Genomic DNA, 14082 nt, shown 5'->3' with positions numbered 1-14082 from the left:
AGCTCTTCCTGTGTTCTTCTGTGAAAGATGTTCCTGCAGCGGGTTACCTGCTGAGCACCAGAAGATCTCACTGAGAGAAAGCTCACGGTGTTCGTGCGTGGAACAGCTTCTCTAGAGCTGGCACCAAAGGAACATCAGGGGGTCCACGGGAGAAACTCAAGGGCGTCAGACCATGCATAAGAGCTTAGTCAGTCGGGGAACTAAGACCACCCAGAGAGTCCACACACTGAGAGAACTGCACCATTGCCTGGGCCAGGTGGACGGAGCTCATCACCTCCAGCGCTCTGCTCTCACACCGAGGAACTGTCGCCAGAAGCTATCATAGTGAGTCAGGACATCAGCATCTGTGCTGGGCACTGACTGAACTTGCACGCTGGAGAACAGCAGCTCTTTCCACCTTTAAATACTTGCAGTAGTGATGTCAGACAATGACAATAAGTCTATAATTTTACATGATAGAAAAAATGTTTTCTCACTACATCTTTATCATTAAATGAATCACAGTTTCAGAGAGTGAGTTTAAAAGCAAGAAGCACATGAGGAGATCAGAAGAATGTTGAAACCTAACACCACAGCTTTGATATAAATGAGGACTCCTTTAATGCACAAATTGTGTACTTAATTGTGCATTAATCAGTTTAACTCGTGTTCACACTGAATGGGGTCCCATGATGGTTTCAAGTTTTCTCTCTGGAGTGTTATAAGCTGTTAGTAGATAAAGATCCCAGTTGCAAAAACACTAAAGTTCAAACCAAAGAGATATTCTTATAAAAAGTTATTTCTCATAACTCTGCCCAAATGTTTACTCGAATGAGGGCGGAGCCATTCTTCTGTCTGTAGTGTTGTTATGGGCGCCATGTTCTGAGACGCTGTGTTTGGTTTAAGAAAGTGAACTGCTTTGTTTGTGTTTCCAAAAGAGAACACGACTAGAAATCAGGAGTTGTTGTGCGACATAATGTACACAAACAAAAGAGCAGAATGTCGTATAGAGCTGCTCATTTCTGAGCACAGGTGTGTTTGAGTTCAGTAGATGTTTAGTATTGTTTAAACATTGTGTCTCATCACTGTAATAAAGGTACAACTCCACCAGATCTTACTTTATGTTTGTGGGGAGTGAGGTAAGGAACACATTATAGGCCGTAACTCACAGTTCAGTAGGACTGCTGGATGAAGCTGCCAGTAACAGTTGGGACATGAATTCAAATAAATATATTAAACTAGTAAACATTTCATTCCTATTCCAGGACAGTCACTTTCCCACGGAAGCTGTGTCAATATGTAGGCTACAAGCCTCTTGGAGGATGAGACAGACACGGTTTTATAGGACGCTCACCAATCATGATTAAAGATGAACAAATATCCATGTATACTTTTTCAGGAATGACAACCTGAATGTGCTAGTGTTAGATCATCAGTGAAACTGTGTTGATGATTTAGAATAGATTGACTATACGTTTTGAGAGATGCAGGATCAATTACTAATAGTGAGATGTTATAGTCTCTCAAACATTGCACATCTCGGGAAAGGGAACTATTTTTATAATATCTCTTGGAACTATTTGAACTGTTTTAACTAAAATCTAATGATTGGCTGGCATACATGCTGGTCTGCTCAGATGACAAAATGATAAGACTCCTGTTTTGTTCAGGTGTAGAAGTCTGTCATAACACTCACACATACATATATGTTCAAAAATATACTGTACATAAAATACATGTATTCACAAAATTGTATCTTTTACAGTTTTTAATCTGAACTGAATCAACTTCTGCTCTATATTAACACTATTATCTTATTAGAGTTACTGTACAGACAATTCTCAATATTTTTAAACTTGTATAAACAGTACAGAAAATGAAGGTGACTGACTCAGATGCTTGTTCTGTATATATTTACTATATTTACACAATACTGATCTTTTGATTTCTAAGTGATCAAATTAGGTATACAACAAGATATGCAATGGAAAACACAGTGGACAAATAACTTGTAAATGCTTACATGATCATTATGTCATCAGTAAAATGAGTCTGGCATTTACATTGTTTGCCAGATGTTGGGTTTTGAGAGATGTATGTGTCTACAACATTGTTTAGTGTTTTGCCAAAAGTTTTACAATAACCAACTGCAAAGCAGATCATGCTCGTCTGTAGTTTCAGTATCAGCCACGTGCCAAAAATATTAGCACCCTTGCACCCCCACAGCAAGCAACACTTCTCAGAAAAATATCTCCAGTTGTAAATGTTTTGCATTCACAAGATTATTGCTTTAGCTTATACTGCAAACAACATCAACACACACACACACACATACATACACACATACATACACACACACATACATACATACACACACACACACACACACACACACACACAACAGAACAGCAAGCCAAATCCATTGAAAATTACTGCAGTTTACAAAACCTGAAAGAAATAATTGCTTTTCATGTGTATGCTCCTGTAACTTCTATTTAGACACACCTTTATCTAAATCATCGTAAATCACAGAAAGAGTTACGGTAATTAGGGAGAGATTCAGTCTCGACTCCTCTGACTGACCACCCTATCTCTTCAGCCCGTCTCTGCCTCCCAGCTCAGAAATTTCTGGATGGACTTTCGACGTCTACTATAGAGTTGGCAATGTCAGGGTATTTGACGAGCTTTCTTGTGACCAGGGCTGTCAAAACGCCGGAGCCCTGCCCATGTCTGGAAGTACTTGATTAGCTGGACTGTGTGTTTAATTAGGGCTAGATCTAAACTCTGCAGGGCCTGCCCCAGGAATTGAGTTTGACACTTCTGCCCTAGACTTAGCTCTGCTGACCTTATTCTGATTTTTTGTCTTCCATGTATACGCCCGCTAACGTGACAGCAGGAAAATCACATGGATTCTGATATTCTGTGACGCTTTCTGTGACTCGATGTGGAAATACATCAGCTATGAATCGAGGCATGCATTTGCAGTTCGCTGTGTAAAACAACCAGACATTCCCTTTAATGTGACTTATGCCACTGGAAAAGTGTTTTATCATTTCGCGGAACAGACCTGTTGCTCGCTAAGGCTCTGGTTAGTAGTCACTAAATGAGAACTGGTCATAAAGATGCAGCCGAAGCCAGTTGTTTTATGGTTTATATCCTTGTTGGATTTCTGAGAATAAAGTATAACAGTAATAACTATCAGGCTTGATGTAATACTTGAGCTAATCATCGTAGCACGATTTATTGAGATATAAACTGTTTGCTGAGGTCTCTGTTGGTCAGAACAAACGGCAGACATGTTACTCAAGCAATGAAAAATTTGGGCCAGATGTTTTTCCACTTTTTTGCAGGTTTTTTGAAAAAATGAGAAATGAACGTAAGAACAGATTTAGGATGGTTTCTTGTGCAAGAAGCTCAAACTTCTCATATCCTCCCACACACTGAAACCACGCTTCCCAGCATGCAACATGACCCAGAGATGAGCTGTTGCAGGATGCTGTTAGGAGACGCCCTTCAACTTCTCAAGTCGATCCCACTTTTTTGGCCGTAATGAAAGTGCATGATTTTCTCTGGGAGACTCGTAAGTAAGTGTTGTGATGAGAGGCCGGTGTTATTGGTGCTGCCACTCTTCATAGATACAGTGGTTTTATTCTCGATGACCACTTCTGAAGATACCCTAAAAATATTCATTCCACATCTATGTGTTTTTTTATTCAGTGTTGTTTAGCTGTGCACAGGATCACGTCTAGATATAAGCTCTGAGTTGCTAGGCTTGTTTTTCTCATGAAGTCCTCACACCAGACGATATGCACGTTCTAAGTTGATGTCAGGACTTCAGTCTATGAAAACGCTTGACTGAGTCTGACACATAAAGACTACAGAGTCAGCTAAACACACTTTGTTGTGTGTGTGTGTGTGACAGTGCTGGGAATGTACTTTTAAAAGAAATGCACATAATATTGTGTTACTTTCTAAAACTAATTACACTACTTCTTACTGAAGGTTCATTTTTAAATCTGGGCAGGGCTTGCTTGTTTGTTTTAAGATAAAAATTCAATTTTTGTCAAATATAAAAGACCTTTTTCAGACTAAACGTTTCTAGCCTGAGGGAGAATATAACACTAATAATTTTTACTTTCACCAAAGAGAAAATAATAACTAGACAGGCAGAATATAACCAGACGTATTAAAGACGTAGACCGGCCGATCTGAACTGAATCAGTCTAGAACTTATAAACACACAGGAAATGACTAAATTAACAAGACACACCTGAAGACTATAAGACCATTAACTGGAAAGTAGGCACACAGGAGCACATGGACCAGAAAACAACTACAAAGAGTCCAAATACATTTTATATATATATATATATATATATATATATATATATATATATATATATATATATATATGAATAAATATATGACTATTTTATCTGTGTGTGTACTTACAGAGTATAATAAATATACACAGGACACAGATATATTATAGAAGAAAAACATTTGAATGTGATTAACTGCAATTAATCTTTCGACAGAAGAAAAATTAAATAAACATACGAAGAAAATAAATGTTATTTTTTTAGTAATTTTTTTGTATGTAGAATCAAATCTGGTCATACCAAGCAGCACAGATAATAAGTTAACAAATGGTATTAAATGCATAAAATATATTTGTATAATTTAATTATTGCAGGTTTGTACAATATTCTAAGTTTACATTTGACTTTGACATTATTGGTTTTGAGGAACATCACGTGTTTTTGAGTAAATATACATGTAGATATTTAGTCTGAATCCAGTAAGATCATGTTCACACTCTTACTTCCTGATTTCTCTCAACATGGTAACCCCAGAGCTGTCAGTCAATAAGCATGACAAAATAGAAGATCTGAGATAATGTATTCTGAGAAATAAGACAGATATGTTCTTGTAAATTAGAAAGTAATGTGCTGGTTCACTTCTCCCCAGCTGGGGTGTGCTCTCTCTCACCCTGGACTTCACGCCCGCCTGCACCCACCGAACTCGCCGGGCCGCCCAGCTCAGTCCAGAGTTCATCCGGGAGGGACGCTGCTGATGGCGCTCCGTGGACGTGTGGAGGAACACCAGCGCTGGAGTCAGGTCAGCTTCTGTCCGTCTGAAGAGTGTGCTTCTCTGTTGAGCGGTTGCTCACGAGTCTCACGCCTGCTTTGTGACACGCGGCTCTACAACAACACAGAGGCTGGGCCAGCTGCCCTTCCCATCATCGCATTACCCCGGCGGAGCTGGTGCAGGCCTGGGCATGCTGACCTCGACGAGAAGGATCGCGGGATGCCGCCAGCCGATGTGTAAGATCTCATTTAAACTAGTGAGGAAAGACTCTTTCAAGATGTCTGTACCACGGTTTCTTCCTCACCGTGATAGTTTTTGTGAATGTTTATGCTCTTTTTTATATCTGAACACAACTTTATGACATTGTATTAAATGTTGAATATTAAAGATTTTTGTTAGTGAGGGATCTGTAAACACATTCATGTTTTTAGAATTAACACAGAAGCTCTTAAGGGCATGCAAGTTAGTAATATTTAATAATTCTGTATGAATTAGATGTACAGTCGTACAAAATGATCAGCACCCTGGTAAATATGATCAAAGAAGGATGGTACTAATCTGCATTCTTAATCCTTTGATCTTTTTTCAACCTTTCATTACTTCTTCATAAGATGGGGGTGGCAATATTATGGAATAAATGCTGACATGGGCAATTATTAGTAATTTTCAGAAATTCTTCAATAAAAGATCGTAAGGATTCATTTTCACAGTGCTGATATTTTTGACTTTTCATTAAAACACATTATATTTACTGTTGTATAGCTATATACTATATTTATTTAAAATGTGGGTGCTAACTGTGAAAATATTTACATGCCTGTATAAAAGTCATAGAATAATTTAATCATATGAATCTGAAACAGGAAAAGGATTCTGCTTATTTTTAAAATAGAATAGCTGATTTAAATGATTGACACTCTAAAAATACTACACTCTGTAATAATAAGTTTGATAAAGTTGAGTTGAATGAGCTCTGGAATGTGTGTGTTCTTGACTCAGGTGTTTGTGATCGGGCCAGATAAGAAGCAAGCTGTCCATTCTTCTATCCTGCAAGTACAGGACGAACTTTGACGATTCATGGCTTTGACTCAAGCAGCTAACGGCACAACCGCGTGGCTACGCCTCTGTGGACTGGAGGGTGAGGACTTCTGTCTGCTGCTGATTCTTCTGTGTGTGTGTGTGTGTGTGTGTGTGTGTGTAATGTGTGTGATCTGCTCTCAAGCCTGAAACTGTGTGATGGTTCCTCCCAGCATCCCTGAGACGGGAGGCGCATGGAGCCTTCCTTCGCTGGAGTCTACACCAAACACCTTCCGGCCTGGGAAGATACCTGGCGCCCATACACCACAACCCAACAGTGATCCTCCAGTTTAATATACACTGCAGCTTCCACAGAGATCACCAACCAAAAATCTTTATTCGACAAAAAGCTGTGAAAAAAAACCGTATTTCCATTCTGGTCCTTGATGTAAAAATTAACACAAAAGAACTGAAGACAATAAAAATAAAGAACAAGAAACAAAAACTATTCTAATTTGCTTTACATTTCCATGAACGGTTTATTAAAACTATCAAGTATATATCAAGTAAATTTGTTTTTACATTATTCCGTAATAACTTTTAGAATAAAATATCAAATTTCAATGCTATGTGTATTTTATTTGTGATCATGTTTTAGTTTTTCAAAGGCACACAAATATACTGCGCACAACTGATCTTAATGAAAGACTTTTAACTTTAACTTTAACTTGTGGTTTAATAGATCCTATCTGTGATATTTAGGTGTAAAAAAAGGCTTTTTTCGCTTAGTTTGTTTGCTCAGTAAAAGCACATCTTCATTCAGTTGATCTCAGTGTTCAATCTGGTCATCAGAAAACTGCCTTCAGCCCCTCTCAGCGCCTCTGCCACTCCTTCTGATGATCATAAAGACGCAGAAACACTGCGTACTTCCTCCTGTAGAAGCTTCCACACACACAAACATTCATTACATTGCAGTGTACAGGTGCAAGGCGTGCACTGGCTCTGGACACACAGAATAAAAATCATGTGTATTAATATCTGGTGTAATGAGAAACATCACTGAATCCCACCTCTAACTCCAGGGTTTGACCCGACAACACGACCGATTCTCGCTATCCTCCTCATTGTTTCTAGAAACACATCAGAATGTTCCTTTACTGTCAAATCACATTTATTTCTATGCACTTTATATAATAAGCAGATCGAATACAACTTTATAGAATTACACAAAAAAACAATAACAGTGTTAAACTTGATAAATTTCATCAATTTCAGCTGTTCAGAAGAAAATATTATTCATATGAATTTGTATATGATTGAGTATGGGGAAGTAGTATAGTGAGTGTGTATGAAAGTATAGTGAGGTATAGAAGTAGTATAGTGAGTGTGTATGTAGAAGCAGTATAGTGAGTGAGTATGTAAAGAGTATAGTGAGTGTGTATGAAGAGATAGTGGAGTGTGTATGTAGCTAGTATAGTGAGTGTATGTGAAGTAGTATAGTGAGTGAGTATGTAGCTAGTATAGTGAGTGTGTATGTATTTATAGTGAGTGTGTATGAAGTAGATAGTGAGTGTGTATGTACTGCATGGAGCTGCAGTCCGATGAAGCACAGGCTCCAATCACAGCTGCCCCCAGCAGCACAGCTCTCGCTTCCTCTGGGAGAACCACCGCAGACCTCCACACACACACACACACACACACACACACACACACACACACACGCACACACGCGCACACACACACACACACACACATGATGAAAAACACACAGTTAACGAGTGCAGAAACTGAGAGAAATAAGCGCCATGTATCTGGGCAGGATTTCTACTTTCTTTGTCTGACTGTTTGAATCAGGGGCCATGTTTGGGTGACACACAACAATTTAAATAACTCACCCAGAGCAACATAGCAACTTACATATTGCTGGGCAAACACCACTGACATGTTCTTTCAGGAAAATGTCTAAATATCACATTTAGCTATACAATGGATTCTATTACTTTTAGTCAGCACAAATTAAAAGCAGTACAATAAAAACACACATAAGCAAATATAAAGTACATTTCCAGTGGATGTGTGAAGCATTATCTCCTCAGATCACACTAGAGAATAACTACCCACAGCATGTACTAACTAACCACAATCTCAATCTGTGGATGGTGTGCTGCCTGCTAAGGTCAGTGATGCAGCTACCTGTAGTGTTGGCATGCGTCCGCACAAACAGAGAGCGTTCTTTGCTCAGTCCTCCACACAGGAAGAGGGTTGTGATGCTGTCCTGCCGCTCCTATGGCGTCCATGATGTGTCTGTGCCGAAGCCACAACACACATTCACATGGGCACTGAAAAATGTTTCCATTTTTATCCATGTCATATATGTGTGTGTGTGTGTGTGTGTGTGTGTTATGAAGATGGCCTGAAGAGAGTTGCGAGATACAACAGAGCTAGATCATCCAGTGTCTGTGACAAAGTGGAGACCTGACACCTGCATGTAAACACACAGGAAACACATCAGACTACTATATACCATTTCTCAGAAATTAGTTTTAAAACATAAACAGTATTCACTAAATGTACCACACTCAAACCTTTTTGTTTATTCTTATTTTAATCTAATAAGCAATTTGTTTGAAGAACTAAATTAGGCAGAGATCAGTTACTGTGGATCTCTGAATAGAAGTGACATATTCTTTGTCTTTGTAGTTTGAGTTATGATACTACCAAGACAGGCATGTTAATATAGCATTTGTGTATTTTGTATATTCTAGCACAAGATTTAAAAGTGAGATCTCAGTCTTGGTGTTGTGGATGAGAAACACACAGATCTTCTTACAGTGTGAGTTCATGTCTTATTGCTCTCTTGGAATGGCGAGGCTTTTTATGAGTTTAAACACAGACGGTTCAGGCTTCAGGACTCATACCAACCCGGTTACTTAGAAGATGACTGGTTTCTATTTTGACTTTCAATGTTTATATTCAAACTTATAAACTTCCATCTCAACAAGATAGAAATAATATTGTGTGCTTGAAAGACTGTTGCTTGCCTAAACTGTCTGCCTCTGAGTCAGTGGCGATAGACATGTTTAAAGATTAACTGTGCAAATTCTGTCCACACACTGATGATGATGATGATGGTGGGATGATGCTCACCATGCCGCGGGACGCCTGGTCGGCCAGAGGAGAACGTGTTGCCGTGGAAATCAGGCCAGATGTGCAGATCGGAGCAGTCAGCTGCTCCAGCGGCTCTGGGAGTCTGTGCTCATACTCTCCAGACGAGCTGCTCAGACACGAAAGTATGCATGCTCCCGCTGTACAGAGCAGAGGAACCAGACACACATTAATGCCACACACCTTGTTTTTGTCAATTATGAGGACTCATGTGTCACAAAAACACACACACACACACACACACACATACAGTCACCTAACCTGAGCCCGCTGCTCCTCCAGCGCTTGAACGCCATGTCCCTTCACCACATGCCCAGCTGAGAAACACACACACACACACACACACACACACACAAACACACTAACAAACTTTAAAGAAGTCCTTTATGCTCATAACGCCTGCATTGATTTGATTTTGAAAACATATTTTTCTGTACTTTTGATCAAATAAATACAGCCTTGATAAACATAAGAAACGTCTTTAAAAACACATTACAGGTCTTTCTGATCCCAAACGTTTGTTTCTGCAGTGTGTAAACTATACAGTTAGCTGGTCGGTGTTAGGTAAAGGTGATTCTGTGATTGAATGAGGCGTCTGTTCTCACCAGGCGTCCCAGAGCGCCTGTCCTCCTCATTGAGCCAGTCCGGCAGCATAGCGGACAGATAGGGCCCCAGACCGGGACGCACAGGGCCTGAGGCCGACCTGAGAGACCAACAAAAACACACTGAGATTCAACAATCACAATTCATCTGACACAAATACAGAGTCACACTGTAATCACGCTACGGCTATGTGACATAAGAAGTGCCGTAGATGAGGGAGCCATTCTGACGAGACTGACGATTTCTCGCAGGGCAGGTGATGTTTCACACGCCTGCCCTTTGTATCACCCCTACAGCAGAGAAAGCATTGACATGAATAGATAACAGATAAATATGAATGTTTAAACTGAGAAATTGTACATTTTTATCCAATAAATGAGTCTGCCCCAAATTTGATGCTTGCTAAAAGTCTTTAAAAGTTGCATCAGTGCAAACAAATAAAAGGGCTAGAAACTGTGTAAAAAGATCCAGGCTTGAGAACATCTAGCAACCAATTGGGTTAATTGTATGACTCAGAAAAGCAGATCTATTCATAGGGCTTTACTGAAAGATATGATCAAAACAGGCAGTCGAGAGCGTAAACAGGAAGAGCAGAGGTAAAACACAAATATAGTCCTGGTATACGAGAGCCGGCAGATCGGGCCAGCTAGAATCCAAAGTCAAGACAAACTGTACGAGCAGCTTCATGTTCTGGAAGAAGACACTATGAATGCTGGAAAGGTATATAAAGGTTTTGAGGAACATATGCTCCTCCTCGATGACGTCATTTCAGGAAAGGTCTGTGTGTTTGCATGACAATACTAAACCACATCCTGCAGATATTACAACAGCATGACTTCATAGAAGAAGAGAATATCTGAGCATCATTAAAAATATCTCAAACTACCAACTCTTCAGCAGCTGGAAACCCATATCAGACAAGAAGGAACCTTAACCCAGAAAAACTCATAACCTCGATGCCCAGACGCCTTCAGACTGTATTAAAAGAAGAGGAGACGCTACACTGATGAAATATGACCCTGCCACAACTATTCTGACATCGGATTAGAAACCAGATCATTCTGGGCTCAAAATCTTCTCAGTTTAAACATTTATGTTATCTATGTTGTGAATGAAATATTGGCTCATGTCATTTGAAATTTTATTTAAATAAAAAAAAATCTCACATTTTCTACTCGGATTGTAATACATTCTAGGGGTTAATTAAAATAAAGAATACAAGATTTTTTTATATATTTAATATTTAATCATAAAATGCAAAAATAAATCACCAACATTTCACCATGTTTTTGGGAGTATGTTGTATAAATCAGTGTGGAATGAAATCTAAACAAACCTTCTGTAGGAATATAGAGGAATAAAAGTTTGGTATTTGTAAAACTTCTTAAAGATATGGACTGGAACTGAAATCTACAGAAGCAAATAGATAAAGAGTAATAAAATAAATGTGTGTATTTGGATATTTTCCACTCTTCTGGAAACATGATATGATATGAAGCAGAAGATTAAAAGAGTCAAAACTGACCAGCATGAAAAAATCATTTCTCTATTTGGCGGTTTGTTGTCGGCGGCATTCAATCAGGTATGTGCTAGTGTGCACCCAAGCTCCTGCGTGGAGCATGAGCCGCGCGCCACAGCAGTGCCTCGGTCAGACTCCAGATCTCCAGTCGCCGCGGTCAGCCCCTCGAGCCACAGGAGCCCTGGACAACACGCCCGCTGGCCTTCCAACACATCACCACTGTAAAGAAGAAGCAGCAGATTAACAGATTTGCCCAGCAGGACTGGGCCATACCTATTCTGGAGAACTGTTCTCCATCAGGTCCTCCAGACCGATGTTGCCCAGAAGCTACGTCCCAGCCACAGACGGAGAATACGTCCACTTACACCAGAGTACATAAAGACCTGGCGGCAGTGGGCATATACACTTTAGAGGTGCCTCAATCAGCTGGAAAATCCAGGATGAGTTTCTTCCACTCACAGATTAGGAGAAATGTCTCAGCAATGGAGGCTCTGGCAGTTATGTGACATCGGACCGATATCGGAATTTAATATTTCAAAAACGGGTTCGATTTGAAAATACACAACCCGTGAAGAGCTTCTGCATCATCATTAGAACACAAATTTGCGCCATCTGATACTCTATAGAGTCACTCCGCATCTGGAGGCAGATAAACATCACATTTACATTTTAGGTGAGCTTATCTCTTTGATATTGTCATTACATACAATATTTTCTACAAGCAACTTTCTTAAAGAAACATATCCTAATATTTTGGATAAAAGCAACTAAAATACTGAGACGGTATTGATCTGCTGCTGGTTTCATGATGATTCTCCATGAGATCTGAACACTCACCTGCACAAAGAGCCTGTCAGCTTTCCAGACAGGAAGTCCGGCAGGTCAAAGAAGTGCATGCTTCCTTCCAGCAGGTTTCTGGGCAGATTCTGATGACAGAGTAAAGCTGAGCATTGAAGCAGGAGCGGTCAGAGGTTTTCGGCTCTCCCTCTCACCTCTTTTGAGCTACAGGAGTTTGGGCGCCGTATCTCAGAGACATCACCCGACCGCCGAGCGCGCTCTGTGTCTGGACGCTCGTGATCCGAGATCACTTGCCTTGGGAGAGGCCCGGCAGGTCCATCCACATCACCACGCCTTCTCCCGACCTCTTGCAAGGCCGAGCAGTCTGGAGCCCTCTGATTACTTACATTCCTATCTAGTCCTAGTTTTTTCCTGAGGTTGCAGTTCTAATAAAAATCAGACAACTGACAAAATTCATGGAATGCATGAATGTAATGATTTAGCATTCAATCAAGATTTCATTACTGGATGAATCATGTGTTTTTAAATGAATACATTAAATTATGTAATTTATATTATTTAGATTTTTAACAAGTGCACACAAAAGTTATTAGTGGAACAGAAATGTTTGATTTCAATGAGTTATTTCTTCTGGAATCGTAATAGTTTTATGATGGACTGAAGAGACACACCTGAGCGCATTGACTGGCCACCGGTTGGAAGAGCTGGTCCAGAGCCACCAGAGAGCAGGCATCGAACCCGCATCCTCGAACACACTCCACATCCACGCCTGGCGCCACCCAGAACAGAAGCAGCACACGCCACGCTTCCTTCGATCTGACCACAGTCACGCACCCTCGCTTATTCTGCTGGAAACTGCAGCCTCTTTGATGGCTCACATCTTTATGTATATTTTGTACTGGAACGACAAAAAACAAAAAGTACAATCTGATAGAATCCTATCAAGACAAATGCTCTGGGCAAAATTATTAGCAATCTTTGGGAATATTAAAAACAAAAACAATACATCCTGTAACCATGAATGAGTTTCTTACACCTTCTCTGCTGAGATCTCTCCACAGGTCTTCTCTGTGGATCTACATCTGACCTGTTTCCAGATATCTCCAGTGCTCTGTTTGCACCATTACTGTTTTATGAATCGTGTTTGGGGTCATTGTCCTGGCTGGATGACCCGTGACTCTGATGGAGACACTTCTTTCTTTTTCTCTGCTCAGTGTGACACACAAAACAAAAAGTTCTCCATTTGAACTGGTTTAGGTGTGATTACCTCACTGGTCCCAGCACGGCTCCAGATACTCTGATGATTGCTCATGTGGTCAGCATACGGCTCCAGATCTCTCAATGGACTCCTCTGCGATTAATGTTTGATGCGGCCGTCCTGGTGTAAGAGCCCGCTCGGACACTGGCTGTGCCACGTCCACACCCGATATAATACCTGCTCAGCCCTGGAGACTGTCTCACACACACACACACACACACACACACACACACACACACACACACACACACACACACACACCATGAATAATTCTGCACAGCAAAAATGATAGCAGTGTAAAACTGTAACAGAATAACTTCTCCATAATAAAAACAAAGTAATCAATATGTAATAAATAAAGAGGTGGTTTGTTATTACTGTAATATAAATGGAAACGCTGTTACAGTAGCGCTGCTTCCTCGCCTGAATCACTGAAGAAGAGAGAACTACTGGAGTAAACTGACTCCTCTGCTTCAACTGGACTTTACATAGTTTCAGAGTAACACACACACACACACACTCCTCTGATGATGCTTGGCGCTCGCTGAGACCAAAAGAGCAGCGCGAAGATCACGAAACAAGAACAAGGCTTTCATGAGCAGCTGAATGTCGTTTAAGCACGATCAGTCTGAATGAACACATATCTGCAGCC

This window comes from Puntigrus tetrazona, unplaced genomic scaffold, assembly GCF_018831695.1.
Source record: "Puntigrus tetrazona isolate hp1 unplaced genomic scaffold, ASM1883169v1 S000000079, whole genome shotgun sequence".
In the NCBI taxonomy this organism is placed as follows: domain Eukaryota; kingdom Metazoa; phylum Chordata; class Actinopteri; order Cypriniformes; family Cyprinidae; genus Puntigrus; species Puntigrus tetrazona.
The sequence above is the reverse complement of the archived record's forward strand: the minus strand, read 5'-3'. Positions refer to the sequence as shown.